This window comes from Oncorhynchus kisutch, linkage group LG13 (genome assembly GCF_002021735.2).
Source record: "Oncorhynchus kisutch isolate 150728-3 linkage group LG13, Okis_V2, whole genome shotgun sequence".
NCBI classification, from domain to species: Eukaryota; Metazoa; Chordata; class Actinopteri; order Salmoniformes; family Salmonidae; genus Oncorhynchus; species Oncorhynchus kisutch.
Window position 1 is genome coordinate 50,515,034 of NC_034186.2, and position 16,345 is coordinate 50,531,378.

Consider the following 16,345-nt stretch of genomic DNA (forward strand, 5'->3'; position numbering starts at 1 on the left):
TACTATTATCTAATTTTGATTAGACTGGTCTCCTTCTATTTTATGCAAATAGGAATCTTACAAATTCTTATAAAGTACTGAGTGATTTAATTAATGTACAATTATAGGAATTATGAAATTACATTTACAGTTATTATTTAACTGTAAGGTCTACACCTGTTGTATTTCACTGTAAGGTCTACACCTGTTGTATTTCACTGTAAGGTCTATACCTGATGTATTTCACTGTAAGGTCTACACCTGTTGTATTTCACTGTAAGGTCTACACCTGTTGTATTTCACTGTAAGGTCTACACCTGTTGTATTTCACTGTAAGGTCTACACCTGATGTATTTCACTGTAAGGTCTACACCTGTTGTATTTCACTGTAAGGTCTACACCTGTTGTATTTCACTGTAAGGTCTACACCTGATGTATTTCACTGTAAGGTCTACACCTGATGTATTTCACTGTAAGGTCTACACCTGATGTATTCGGCGCACTAATAACATTTGATTTTAATGTTTTAATCTGATTACTTCAAAAGTCTCCTGTAGGCTACCTGCACACTTTCCTCCAAAATATAATTCCAGCATCCAAACTGTGCGGTGTCCATTTGATGAATGGAAAGACACGTTACGAAACACAAAAATTTAATGACATTCAGAGACTGTCAAGCCAAGCTTTCGATACTGGGTAGACCTACAAGCTAAGGAGGGATGTAGGCCTATTTTCTGTTTGTCGAGATGACAGTCTTTGATTGTGGTGTTTAAAAAGCAAACCATGATATTGAAGCGCGGTATGCTTCTCTTATTGATTGTGTGGTACATTGGCCTAGAGACCTTACTGGTGGATCATTCATTGCATATATTTTATATAATCAGATTTTTAATCAGATTTCCTGGCCTCTCGAATGGCGCAGAGGTCTAAGGCATTGCTTGAGGTGTCACAACAGACCCGGGTTCGATCTCGGGATGTGTCACAGCCGACCGTGTCCGGGAGTTAGAGCGACGGGACAAGACTGTAACTACCAATTAGGTGTAAAAAATAAATAAATCTGACTTCCCCCAGCTGATCATTGTCTGCAGCCGGCTCTGATCGTAGAGTAATAAAACAGACGGGGAGAATGAGCTCGTCTGTGGCGGTCGGTGAACCCTCAACCTTGTGTCCCGTAGCCCTGCGTGGCATCAACTGTGCCACAAAAGCATACTGATGTGGAAAAAGTCGATATCCACATTTATAAACACATGCTTGCTATGTTTTAATTTTATTTGTGGTTGTAAACATTATTTTGAGTTAATTCTATGAGGGAGGGGGGGGGGGGGGGTGAGCAACAACAAAAAACTACAGTACAAAGGGGAGGCTCATGTGAAAGTATTTTTTGTGTGCATTTTTTTTAATGACACCTCAAGTTCCTCAGATGTGAAATTATGACTGACAAAATGAAGCCTGATTTGCATGAAGATTTCAAAGGAAAAAGGGAATGGAAAGAGCAGAAGTAATCTTTCGGACTCTCTGGTTGTATCTGATGAGGGACACAGTCTCAGGAAAGGAGGCGGTTCTGCCTGTAAAGTTGGGCCAACAAAAGAGTGCATTAGCACATTAGCACTATTTGTCTACTATCAGTAGTTACTATCACACCATAGAAACAGTTAGAAAAACAAAATATTATACATTTATCTATATGCGTCACACACTCTTCCCTCGTTCCATGCCTGTACAATTAGGAAACTGAAATACAACACATGCACTTCCACATTATCTTTTTTTCATCACATTAGTTACTTTTTTTCGTAACCTTTATGAAAAATATTTGAAGATGGAAACTTTATCATAAATTATGATCTGTAACTCCAACAGGACAATTTCTATACATTATGTACATGTAAATACATGAATTTCAAGCCCAGTGGTGTTGAGGTCAACAGCATGGTAACCTGGTCCTGGGGTCAAGGGTCAGTCCTCCTCCAGGCTGATGATCTCCGCCTGACCACAGTCCCCCAGCAGGGTCAGCAAATTCCTGTCTGGATTCCTGTCACACATGCAGAGAGTGAGTGAGTGAGTAAGAGAGGGGTCACAAAATGACTCACAAAGGTGTCACAGCACAAGATCCAGTATATTTCATACAGAGAGTGGACTGTGTCACTGAACACTGCATCAGTGTTCACTGTATATATACAGTGCATTCAGAAAGTATTCAGACCCCTTGACTTTTCCCCAAAAAAATTGTTACAGTCTTATTTTAAAATGGATCAATCTACACACAATACCCCATAATGACAAAACAAAAACTCACTCTCTCTCACTCTCTCTCTCTCTCTCTCTCTCTCTCTCTCTCTCTCTCTCTCTCTCTCTCTCTCTCTCTTTCTCTTTCTCTCTCTCTCTGTCTCGCAAGCGCTCTCTCTGTCTCGCACACGCTCACTCTCTCGCACGCGCTCTCTCTCGCATATGCGCGCTCACTCTCACACGTGCGTGCGTGCTCTCTCTCTCTGTCTCGCATATGCGCGCTCTCTCTCTGTCTCGCACGTGCTTCCTCTCTCTCAGATCAAATCAAATGTATTTATATAGCCCTTCGTACATCAGCTGATATCTCAAAGTGCTGTACAGAAACCCAGCCTAAAACCCCAAACAGCAAGCAATGCAGCAAGCAATGCAGGTCTCTCTCTCTCAGCTATTACAGCCTCGAGTCTTGTTGGGTATGATGCTACAAGTTTGGCACACCTGTACTTGGGGAGTTTCTCCCATTCTTCTCATCAGATCCTCTCAAGCTCTGTCAGGTTGCACGTGGAGCGTCGCTGCACAACTATTTTCAGGTCTCTCCAGAGATTGGATTCAAGTCCGGGCTCTGGCTGGGCCACTCAAGGACATCCCGAGACTTGTCCCAAAGCCACTCCTGCGTTGTCTTGGCTGTGTGCTTAGGGTCGTTGTCCTGTTGGAAGGTGAACCTTCGCCCCCGTCTGAGGTCCTGAGCACTCTGGAGCAGGTTTTCATCAATGATCTCACTGTACTTTGCTCCGTTCATCTTTCCCTCGATCCTGACTAGTCTCCCAGTTCCTGCTGCTGAAAAACATTGCCACGCATTACCATAAGGATGCTGCCAGGTGTCCTCCAGATGTGACGCTTGGCATTCAGTTCAATTTTGTGTGCTTTTCCAAATCATGTCCAATCAATTGAATTTACCACAGGTGGACTCCAATCAAGTTGTAGAAACATCTCAAGGATGATCAATGGAAACATGACCCACATCGTAATTTCCAGTCTCATAGCAAAGGGTCTGAATACTTTTTTATTTCAGTTTTATTTAACTAGGTAATTCAGTAAAATAACAAATTATTATTTACAATGACGGTCTACACTGGCCAAACCCGGACGCCCTATGGGACTCCCAATCACGGCTGGTTGTGCTACAGCCTGGAATCGAACCAGGGTGTCTGTAATGACACTGAGATGCAGTGCCTTAGACCGCTGCGCCCCTCAGGAGTAAATAAGGTATCTGTTTTTGTTTTTTTGAATACATTTGAAACCATTTCTAAAAACCTGTTTTTGCTTTGTCATTATGGGGTAAGATTGATAGATTGTAGATTGATGAGGGGGAAAAAAAATATTGAATACATTTTAGAATAAGGCATATTCTAAAATGTGGAAAAAGGGAGGGGTCTGTCTGTCTGTCTGTCTGTCTGTGTGTCTGTGTGTATGTATGTATTTGGGGTTGTGTGTAAATGAGGTGATGTGGTTTGATATCTGGCATGTCACACACTGGCTTTATGGTCTTATGACTACTAGATTAGGTTATGTCCAACATTTGAAAACATTTTGCTACAGTGTACAATAATTGACACGACGAAGTGCTGAATGCAGAGAGAGGAAGAGTAAAGGTTATAGCAGTTGGTGTCACTCACTGTAGAACAGGGACAGTCTGGTCACATGGCGCATCCCCTGCGGCGGCTGAACGTCTCTCCACCACCAGCTGCAGGGCCTCTGTACTGGTCCTCCTCACTGTCAACGCACAGCTGCTTTTAGACTAGTTACCACACAAAAAACCTAGAGAAACACTACCCATAAAAGCAAGCTTGCTCGACACATTGTTCACAAATATGATTACTGTGTCTTTATGTGTGTGTACTCTCACCGTGAAGCTCGTTGACCAGCTTCAGGCAGCGAAGCAGAGAGGGGAAGGGGCATGGTGAGCAGGGCGGGGTCACAGTCGTTGTTCCGTCTCAGCAGCTCCAATAGGAAGGCCAGGACCGTGACCAGGCGGGGAGGAGGGGCGTTGCCTTTGAAATGCAGGAAGTTCTCACTATGGAGACAGACACAGATGAGGTATGACACAGAGCTAGTAATGTCTGGCCATTTAGTAGATGCTCTTAGGAGGCTGTCAAGGTGGATTAGGATGAAGTTGTACTGAGACGCTGCTCCAAGGTCAGTTTGGCTTCGCATTCCCTTACCTAATTATTAAGGTGAGGATTTGGGCAGGGTTTACTCATCCTGGATCTGTGCCTAAGAGCACTCTCTACCCAAAGCGTCAGAATCCTACCTGATCACCTGCAGGACGCTCCTCCTCAGTGCTGCCCCACGTAGGGCGGGCGTGGCCTCGCAGGCCGCCAGCAGCACCGGGTGATTGGCTATGGCCCCAACCGATGGAGTGGCAGGCAGGAAATGGTCAAGGTACTTGGAGATGACATCACGGAGCTGCTTCTTTAGGTAGGCTCCCTGAGACAGACATACTGGCTGCTATACACAGACCCTGGAGGGGAAGAAAGGAGAGACAGAGGCACAGTGAGAGAGGTCAGTATAGTATTATTAATGCTCATGGGAAATACTTCTGGATTTTTCTTTCCTCCCCTCTAACCCTGCTAGTACTTTCTGAAGTATCCAAACAATGCTTTTTTCCCCTGAAAGTATCCAAACTGGGGTAGTAAGTAACATAATGTTTAGGTATAGGGAGTGTGTGTGTGCGTGTGTCTGTTCATGCGTCCCACCTGCAGGTAGAGGAGTCCCTCAAGGCCTTGTCCAGCCCAGACAGAGAGTTAGGGAGGTGCTTGCCCGTTGACAACGTTGAACAGCAGCTGCTGGGCCTTGGAGGTGGCCAGCAGGGGACTCCAGTGCCTCACCACGCACCCTGAACACACACACACAGTCAACACCAAGGATGACAGACATTCAACGTGTTTGAGGAGATAGGCTCGAAGCAAGTCGCTGGGCAGAATTGCTAATCCTGATCATATCCTGATCCTCTCACACACGCCGATTCTTTCTCGCCCAACACCAAATTGACCTCTAGCCAATATCTTTTCTATGCACTTGTAGAGATCTGAAATGATTGGATAGGTATAAGCAATAAGGTTATAGCTACACCTTACACCTGTCCAGTCCTTAGAGATTCACACAACAGCCTACGGGGATAGGGGCAGACCTCCGTGATGCATACACCCACCCACGGCCCAGTAGGCCAGCAGCAGCCCCTCCTGAGGACTCGTATTGACCAGGTATTGTTTGATATACTTCATGATGTCCCCCTGTGTAGTCCAGAGCACGGGCGACCATGGCAGAACGCTCAGACAACACCTGCAGCCCACTGTACACACACCCCACGGCCTGAGAGAGAAAAATACAAAAGCGACATAATGCATTTAAGCTGTATTGGTATGGAAATGCAGACTTGCCTTTCAGCGTATGCTGTTGATATACTTGTTAATGCCAAAATAAAGGAAACACCAACATAAAGTGTCTTAATGGGGCATTGGGTCACCACGAGACGCCATAACAGCTTCAATACTTCTTGGCATAGATTCTACAAGTGTCTGGAACTCTATTGCAAGGATGCGACACCATTCTTTCACGAGAAATGACATTTTGGAAAACGCTGTGTCATGTGTCGCTCCATGAATCTCCCATAAGGGTTTTTAATTGGGTTGAGATCTGTTGTTTGAGACACACACCCTCAAAACCCCCTATGCTACTTTGAGAGCCTTCTTTCAAAGTCACTGAGATCTCTTCTTCTAGACATGGTAGCCAAAATAATAGACATCGGGGCATTTTTTATACATGACCCCTAAGCATGATGGGATGAATTGCTTGAATAACTCAGGAATCACACCTGTGTGGAAGCACCTGCTTTCAATATACTTTGTATCCCTCGTTTACTCAAGTGTTTCCTGTCTTTTGGCGGTTACCTGCAAATATCCTTGCTCACATGCGTGTGTGAGATGACAAGCTACCCTGTTACACCGTGTGTGTGACAAGGTGCTACCCTATTACAGTGTGTGTGTAGTACCTTGATGAACATCTCCAGAGCAGACCTGGGCACTAGCTTGCTGCCGGCTCTAGGCTGCAGCCCGGCCCTCTGTAGTAGGGAGTCCACCTTAGGGAGCCTTAATAGGAGCCTAGTGAGCTCTGACAACTGCTCCTCCAGAGCCCTGCCTGGGAAAAAGTCAGTAACACATCAATAAATAATCATATATGCCACTTAGCAGATACTTTTATCCAAAAACTGCATTTACACATGTATCCCAATTCTGATCTTTTTATTATTGGCAAAATATCTGATCTGATTGGTCAAAAGACCAATAATTGGGCAAAATATCAAAATTGGGCTGCCTGTGTAAATGCTGGCCATGTTTAGGATGTGTATTAGCTCCTTATAGGACCTGAACCCACAACCGTAAGTGTTTCTAGTGCCACACTCTTTCCAAACTGAGTCACACACATACACACTTACATCTCCACAACAAAACACTGAAATAAACGTACAGCAATACACATACTTAAAAACAGAAACTAATGGGAAATCATCCAATATTGTAATAGACAAGAAGTGCAGGTTGCAAGTGTTTTAAATAGCTGACTGAGGATGTCGTTCCATTGCTGAACGGAGACCAGTGGAGGCTTGGCCAGTGTGTACACGCAAGACTGTAAGTACCTTTGGATAAAAGCGTTTGCTAAATGGTCGCATGTCCAGGTTTCTAGGTTGAGGTTCTGTACCTGCTCTGCTGTCGATGCCATCTGGGTTCTTGTGGATGTGCTGCTGCAGAACACAGCGGAACCAGGCTCTCACAGACAGGTTCTGGGCTGAGCCCGACACGGAACCTCCACAGCCGGAGCTCACTGAATACACCAGCTCGCTTGGGATGAGAGGTCAATTTGACATAGAACAGACAACAAATGTGTTTAAGGGAATCACAAGTTAGAGTAAGGTGAGGTGCAGAATTGATCATCTTGATCAAACAATTAGTTATTGTTTGGGATGCGAGGTGATTTGTAGATCAGTGATTCTGTGCGGTCTGACCGCAATGTAGTGGATCTCAATCTCTATGTTCCACCGGAGCAAGGCGCTGCACAGATGTGCTAATCTGCATAAGGGAGGCTCACATGATGGATAGTAGTTTAGAATGCATAGGTGATTTGTAGATCAGTGATTTTGTGCCGCACCTTGCTTAGAATGATCCTTTCGGATGTCTGCCACCACACATGGTTTGTATTCATTAGTGCACTCCGTAGCAGTGTTTTGCAATAAAAACCAAAAACAACCATTTCTTATTGGACAAGTTCAGACCCTGCTTACTAGGGTAATGTACTTGAGTAATGTTACCTGTTCTGGAGCAGGTGGCGTAGGGAGTGAGTCACTAGCAGGGGGTGCAGCATATCATCCCAGCTGAAGCACTGCATGATGGACTGGATGGGGTTGGGCTGGAGGTCTTGGGGGGCAGAGCTAGGAAGGTCAAAGGCCAGCAGAGTAAATCCTGGAAATGAGAGTCAACATTCATACCATGTTACCTTACGGTAACTACCATGGAAAATAAGTTTGAGAGAGTCATTCTATAATGGAAAGATGTATCACTGCATGCTCAACACAAAGCACAGATGCAAGATGTTGAGAGTAAAAGAACTGACAAGAGAGCGAGAGAGAGAGAAACAGTGAGACAAAGGCAGACAGTGTATATAATCTTAAGAGAAAGACAATTGTTAGTTTGTGCAACCCACAGTGTGAAATTGTTGTATACAGTAAACATTTATCCTCCTCCCCGATTCCTCCCACTCTCTCCCTCTCTCCCTCTGTGTGTGCCTCTGACCTGCGGCAGCATCAGCCAGCTGGGCAGGAGGGGTGTTGGAAAGACACAGGCTGCGGAGGAAGGGGAAAAAGTTAGCCCAGAGAGCTGCTGCAACCGCTAGGTGGCGGTCTTTACCCACGCTGACATTGGGAGGAGGCAGCCAGGCACCGGGGGGGGGGGGGGGGTGCATGCTTAGTGGCCAGGCTGGACATTGCACTGATGTACCCTCCTGTAGGAGACACACACACACACACCAATAACATCCTTATTCAACAGAAACACAGTATCTCCCTCTCCTTTACACTGCCTCTCCACCTCCGTCCCTTTCTTATATTCTGCTTCCTTCCTCTCTTTCACGTTCTCTCCATCTTTCTTCAGCGCTCTCACACTCTTCCCATCTCTGGGGGGATTAGGTCATGCGGTGCGGTGCAGGGTAGAGAGGAGCAGGAGAGGGCAGAGCGGGGCTGATCCCCTGTACACAGACTGGGCTCTGGCTGCTGGGTCTGCCTGGCCCCACGGCGGCTGGCATTAGCCCAGATAAGCAGCTGAAGGAGCTGTAATCTCATTTAGACTGGAGATGATCCTCCTGTCCCCTCATTTGCCCGGATGGAGCGAGGGAGAAAGGGATGGAGGCAGGGGTGAGTACTGGCACCCTCAGCTCCCCTTGCACTCCCCACTCGTGTCTCACACACACACACACACACACACACACACACACACACACACACACACACACACACACACACACACACACACACCGACACCTCTGCCTGCGCCTTCCAGCAAGGTTGCATCTAATCCAGAGAGAGCTGAGACAATCGATTAGAGTCTGAATTCATTAGCCTCGTTACTACGGCGGAATGGGCCTTTCACACCCATCAAGGCTCATTGTACAAGACATAGTCAGAGACCCCACTTAATCCTCCCCACTGCCGCTTCTTATAGCTGTACACACACACACCATTAGAGACCCCACTTAACCCCTCCCCCAAATGCAGCCACTAACACACACACACACACAGACCGACTTACAACCTAGACAGCTGATGAAACTGTGGGTTTGCACAACCGATGAATTTCTGCACAAACTGACAGAAACAGTCTCATGGAAGCTCATCTGTATGCTTGTCGTCCTCACCAGGGTCTTGACTTGACTGCAGTTCGGCGTCGTAGCCGACTTCAGTGGGCAACTGCTCACCTTCGATGGCCCCTGGCATGCTGGAGATGTGTGCTCTTCATGGATGAATCCCGGTTTCAACTGTACCGGGCAAATGGCAGACAGCTTGTAGGGCGTTGTGCGGGCAAGCGGTTTGCTGATGTCAACGTTGTAAACGGAGTGCCCCATGATGGGGTTATGGTATGTACAGGCATAAGCTATGGACAATGAATACAATTGCATTTTATCAATAGCAATTTGAATGCCCAGAGATACCATGTCGAGATCCTGAGGCCCATTGTTGTGCTATATATCCTCCCACCAATCCCTCATATTTCAGCATGATAATGCAGGCCTACCCCATATCGCAAGGATCTGTACACAATTCCTGGAAGCTGAAAATGTCCCAGTTCTTCCATGGTCTGCATACTCGCCAGACATATCACCCATTGAACATGTTTGGGATGCTCTGGATCAACGTGTATGACAGCGTATTTCAGTTCCCGACAATATCCAGCAATTTTGCACAGCCACTGAAGAAGAGTAGGACACCATTTTACAGCCTGATCAACTTTAAGAGGATGTGTTGCACTGCATGAGGCAAATGGGGGTCACACCAGATAGTGACTGGTTTTCTGATCCACGCCCCTACCTTCTTCTTTTTTTTAAAAGCTATCTGTGAGAAACAGATGCATATCTGTATTCCCAGTCATGTGAAATCGCTAGATTGGGGTCTAATGAATTTATTGAAATTGACCGATTTCCTTATATGAACTGTAACTCAGTAAAATATTTTTAAATTGTTGCATGTTTATGTTTTTATATTTTGTTCAGTGTAGTTAAGACATACCGTAGCCTACACCTACACCATGTGAAGCAAACAATATAGATCTTTAAATCAATGCAAAGTTGAATTAAAATTACGGAATGAAGTTAGTTAAATGATAAGGTGTAGGCTACAACGACCAACCATCAGGTAGGCTGTTGTTTAATCTAAAATGAGTTGTAGACAAGGACGAAAATCACAGCAAAATAGCCTCAATTAGCCTAGGTAGCTAGCTATATTAGCTAGCTTCTTTACATTGATTTGATACAGTCAAGACAGGCACTATCTGTATGGCTACTCTCTCTCTTTTTCTCCTTCCCGGGTCAAACTCAAGCAAGCAGAGTAGCACCTCTCTCCTTTAGTCGCGCAGCAAGCCAGTTCCCAAGTTGTTTTTTATTAATTTTTTTACCCCTTTTTCTCCCCAATTTTGTGGTATCCAGTTGGTAGTTACAGTCTTGTCCCAGTCAACTCCCGTACGGACTCGGAAGAGGAAAAGGTCGATAGCCGTGTGTTCTCCGAAACACAACCCAGCCAAGCCGCAATGCTTTGTGACACAATGCCCGCTTAACCAGGAAGCCAGTCGCACAAATGTGTCGGAGGAAACACCGTACACTGGGCAACTGTGTCAAATTGCATTACTACCAGTCCGCCACAGGAGTCGCTAGTGCGCGGTGGGACAAGAACATCCCTGCCGGGCAAACCCTCCCCTAACCCGGACGGCGCTGGGCCAATTGTGCACCGCCCCATGGGTCTCCCGGTCACAGTGCCTTAGACCACCGCACCACTCGGGAGGCCCCTTTCCCAAGTTTTTTAACACATGTATTTCGACTTCCCGGACAACTGATAAAATGTCATGATATTATTCTAATAATGAAACATATTTAAAATACCCAATCATAAAAATAAACAAAAATAACGTCTCAGCAAAGAGCAATTTCTCAAGCAACACTTTTGCTAGGACTGTTTAGGAGTGGTCTGAGTGAAGAGAGAGAAACTGAAAACTAGCAGCTATTACCTGAGAGGTTTGGAACTCTCTTTCTTAATGGTCTATTAACTAATGTAACCAGGCAGGCCAAAACTCCATCCCACCAAAACAGGCTGAAATTTCAGGCGGTATTTTCAACCAGCGCTTACACAAAACGGGCATTATCATAATATTCACAATTACACAGTATTATCCAACCTCAGTGTGGAAAATGATGTTTATAATTGCGCTGTGCCTTAAATAATGACAGGGGGGGACAACTATTGCGTTCCTTCACCTCTATAATGTCCATCCACTGCTCTTTAGAGAGAGACTCAGGGTCCAATGGAAGGCCAAGGTGTAGGGGCGTAGGGTCTAGATACGGAGGAGAGCACTTAATTAAGATCTCAGCTAATTGTCCACCACCCGTCCCCCAATATAATACTGAGACCTCACATACACCCTCTGGCGACACAGGGGTCTCAAGCCCTCATGCACAGGATCATGGGAAGGAATGCAATGTGAGGAATTAGTCTACTGGTTGGCTGTTAGGTGGGCGGCCGGCCTTGGCGACGGCCATACGAGTCAGTGGTTGTCACACACGCACACACACCTCTTGGTCGCAGCCTCTGGTGGGATAATTCTCTTGATGTGTGCAGATTCCTCTCTGCTCTTAATAAACATAATGACGGCGAGGCACAATTTGCAGGACTACATAATTACCTGTTAATTGTGTCACTGAAAACGCATTAATCACAGAGATACCAAGTACTGCCAGGATGGAGAATTAAGCATAATTTGGCGGGACGAATTTGAGAGAGCGCTTTTTTATTTCATTAAATGGGTCAGCGTGATCTCGGCCATAACACTGTCCCCTTTGGGAGTTTGTGCAAATGAGTGCCCTCCAACCCCGAGATATGAGATGGGGATGTTTTTAGAATTAGCGACGCTAACGAGATATGCCGCGTTACGAGAGCCTGGACTGAAATAAGAGAAGAGCACACTTTAGTGATGGGTGAAAAATCTACAGTTACATATCGGGATTTATTTTAACGATATATCGTATTGACAATATCGCAATATTTTTATATTGTATCGGCACTTTAAGTATCGTGATATCGTATTGTGAGGTCCCTGGCAATTCCCAGCACGAGCCAACTTAGTGTTTCACCTTGGAGATATGTGTGTATGTGGGAGTGTTGGCATGTATACACAGGAGAGCCAAAGCAAGCACACACTCATATAAGTCGTGAGTGAAGATTGTTGCAGGCTGGCAGCTTACTGCTTCATTAGCGCTGACTCAGGGTAATCCAAACTGAACAATAACACAACATTGTAGTGGTCCGGTCTTTTTACATACAACCAGACATCCTCTCCCTCCTGACACCTCTGTCCTACCCTTTTACTTCTTCTCTCACCAAAACAGACACCTGTTTCACCTGTGCCTTTCTGTGCCTCTCTAAACCCTTGACCTCTGATCGGGTCGTCCGTGTAACACACACTCGTGGCCTGCCGGTGAACTCACCCTGACGCCGTCTCCACTCTCTGCCACACAGTCACTCCACATACTCACGACCAGCCGCTATACCCATGGTGACCGCACTGGGGCCTCTAGAAGCCGTATCTATACTCAGGCCTCTGCCAGCACCTGCTGAAGGGGACCTGGGGACCACGGGGCCCCAAGAGACAGAGAGGGGCCTCCGGACACAAGGGATGGGCTGGATTTTTCGAAGGGATGGAGGGGGGACAGAGGACAGAGGACAGCACAATCCTGCCTTTGTAGATGTCAGTACTGGGGCCTTTCTCTCTAAACCCCTTTACGGCTTCTAGATCCCAGCATTGATAGGTAGGGCCAGGAGTTTTTTTCACGTGATCATGACAGCAAAAACTCAAGGATCTAGTTGTAGGGTCTAAGGCCAATGCCTGAAAGCATGTCAATCTGTCCATCTGTCTGTCTGTCTGCTCGTCAATGTGTAGAGTGTGTGTGTGGGCATTTGTATTAACTGTGTCTCAGTGAGTTGCTGAGTGTTTGTCCCCCCTCACTCACCGTAGCACCCTCAGCACGATCTGCAGAAAGCCCACAGCAGAGGTCAGCTCCGACTGGCGGCAGGCGGGCAGCAGCAGACCAAACCCCTCATTGAGTAGCTTCTCCTCCGACAGACTGAGACGTACGCTCGTCTCAAAAACCTCGGCCACACCCTCTAGGTAGGGCCCCAGAGGGCCAGGCGGCGAGACGGTTCTGTGGTCTTCGGGTAGAACTCCCTGGCAGTCTGAGAGAAGGAGGAGGCCAGTCAGCTAGCTTGGGCCCCCACATCAAGGCCCCTCTCCTGGAAGAGCAGTAAGAGAGCCAGCAGGCCCCACTACACCAGGCTCTGTTGGGCGGGGTCCAGAGGGAGCAGGCCCAGCAGCTCACAGGCCCAGCCGGCCATGTCCTCCAGTTAGGCCTGCCGGGCCACCACAACGAACAACAGCAGGAAGTTCATCAGCCCCGACCCTGGTGGAACACGCCCTGGAGAACCCTGGAGAGGAAAGAGTGAGAGAGATGGATGAGAAATAAGGGACATGAGTTTCCATTGGCCATAGTAAGATGAAGAGATAGTAGTGTCACAGTTCAAGTTGAGTGTGTGACATTCATATTACTCATCTTTCACTGAGACTTTGCATTGCTCTAGTCAAGATCAGAGTGCATATGTATTGGTAGATCTCCCCACCCGCACCTTCCTCCATCACAACGCTCCATCACTCCTTCTATGGTGCTGATGAGAGGCATGCCAGGCATGCGTGATGTGTCTGTGTGTATGAGAAAAACACGCAGCACAACGTTGTTAGATCCTGCGGGTACCGTGAACAAATGCCTTTAGAGATCATGTTAAATGTCAGACACTCAGCCACGCAGCGGTAGGCACACAGTCGCCCTCTCTGCAGTCAAACCAATCTACTGCAACACCAGTTAGAGATCAATAACTACTACACACACACACACACACACACACACGCCACAGAGGGCTCCATAGTTCCCACAGCACATATTGAGGAACAGGGACTGAAACTTACAAATTATGAGCATTACCATGACTAGGGATGTGGCAGTCATAAATTTTTTGCAGCCGGTGATTGTCAAGCAAATAACTGCCGGTCTCACGGTAATTGACCATTAATTACAATAAACACATTTAGCATCTCCTGGCTTTCATGCATAGCCTACAAGCCACTGATGCAGACCTTTGGAACATCTACAGTACCAGTCAAAAGTTTGGACACACCTACTCATTCATTTCTACATAGTAGAATAATTATGAAAACATCAAAAATATGAAATAACACATATGGAATCATGTAGTAACCAAAAAAGAGTTAAACAAATCAAAATGTATTTTAAATTTGAGATTTTTCAAAGTAGCCACCCTTTGCCTTGATGACAGCTCTGCACACTTTTGGCATTCTCTCAACCAGCTTCATGAGGTAGTCACCTGGAATGCATTTCAATTACCAGGTGCCTTGTTAAAAGTTCATTTGTGGAATTTCTTTCCTTCTTAATGTGTTTGAGCCAATCAGTTGTGTTCTGACAAGGTAGGTATGGTATACAGAAAATAGACCTATTTGGTAAAAGACCAAGTCTATATTATGGCAAGAATTGCTCAAATAAGCAAAGAGAAACAACAGTCCATCATTACTTTAAGACATGATGGTCACTCAATCCGGAAAATGTCAAGGTCTTTGAAAGTTTCTTCAAGTGCTGTCACAAAAACCCTCAAGCACTACGAATAAACTGGCTCCGCATGTGTAGTTCCTACCGCAAAGCATGGAGGAGGTGGTGTGATGGTGCTTTGCTGGTGACACTGTTGTGATTTATTTAGAATTCAAAGCACACTTCAACAGGACAATGACCCAACACACCTCCAGGCTGTGTTAGGGCTATTTGACCAAGAAGGAGAGTGATGGAGTGCTGCGTCAGATGACCTGGCCTCCGCAATCACCCGACCTCAACCCAATTGAGATTGTTTGGGATGAGTTGGAACGCAGAGTGAAGGAAAAGCAGCCAACAAATGCTCAGCATATGTGGGAACTCCTTCAAGACGGTTGGAAAAGCATTCCTCATGAAGCTGGTTGAGAGAATGCCAAGAGTGTGCAAAGCTGTCATCAAGACAAAGGGTGGCTACTTTGAAGAATCTCAAATATATGTTGATTTGTTTAACACTTTTTTGGTGACTACATGATTCCATGTGTTATTTCATAGTTTTGATGTCTTCACTATTATTCTACAATGTAGAAAATAGTAAAAATAAAGAAAAACGCTTGAATGAGTAGGTGTGTCCAAACTTTTGATTGGTACTGTACATTAAAAAAAGTCAAATAAATCCATTTAATATAGCCTACACCATCACAATAAATCCATTATTTATTTTAGACAGGTCTGAAGAACCATGCTATGAAGAAAATGTAGTCTATTTCAGAATAGAATAGCATACTCTGAGTTGTCCTTATGTTAGACCCTGATATGGCTGTGGGCTACACTAGGTTATTTAGCAGACAAGATTTGTTTAGTATTCCGTGGCATTATTTTATATTATTTTATAGTATGAAGAATAAAATGTAACATAGCTGAATGAAATAGAAAGGATATATTCTGTGTTGAGCGGTTAACAAAGAAAAATGTTTTCCTATATGCTTAATTTAGAGTTATTTATGCAACTTTATTTGTGATAAAATGTTGGGCTATACAGTGCATTCGGAAGGTATTCAGACCCCTTGACTTTTTCCTCCTTTTGTTATGTTACAGCCTTATTCTAAAATGGACTAAATAGTTTTTTCCCCCCTCATCAATCTACACACAATACCCAATAATGACAAAGCAAAAACAGGTTTTTATACATGCAGGCCAAAGAGTTCAATCTTGGCTTCATCAGACCAGATAATCTTCTTTCTCGTGGTCTGAGAGTGCTTTAGGTGCCTTTTGGCAAACTCCAAGTAGGCTGTCATGTGCCTTTTACTGAGGAGTGGCTTCCGCCTGGCCAAACTACCATAAAGGCCTGATTGGTGGAGTGCTGCAGAGATTGTTGTCCTTCTCGAAGGTTCTCCCATCTCCACAAAGGACCTCTGGAGCTTTGTCTGAGTGACCATCGGGTTCTTGGTCACCTCCCTGACCAAGGCCCTTCTACTCCCGAAAGCTCAGTTTGGCCGGCCGGCCACCTCTAGGAAGAGTCTTGGTGGTTCCAAACTTCTTACATTTAAGAATGATGGAGTCCACAGTATTCCTGGGGACCTTCAATGCTGCAGAAATGTTTCGCTACCCTTCCCCAGAACTGAACCTCGACACAATCCTGCCTCTGAGCTCTATGGACAATTCCTTTGACCTCATGGCTTTGTTTTTG

General features: G+C 45.6%; 1 pseudogene; it reads right to left on the reverse strand.

Moving 5' to 3' along the window:
* Positions 1-1,364: 1,364 nt before the first annotated feature.
* Positions 1,365-16,345, reverse strand: part of LOC109902927 (protein MMS22-like) — a 28,931-nt pseudogene continuing 13,950 nt past the window's right edge.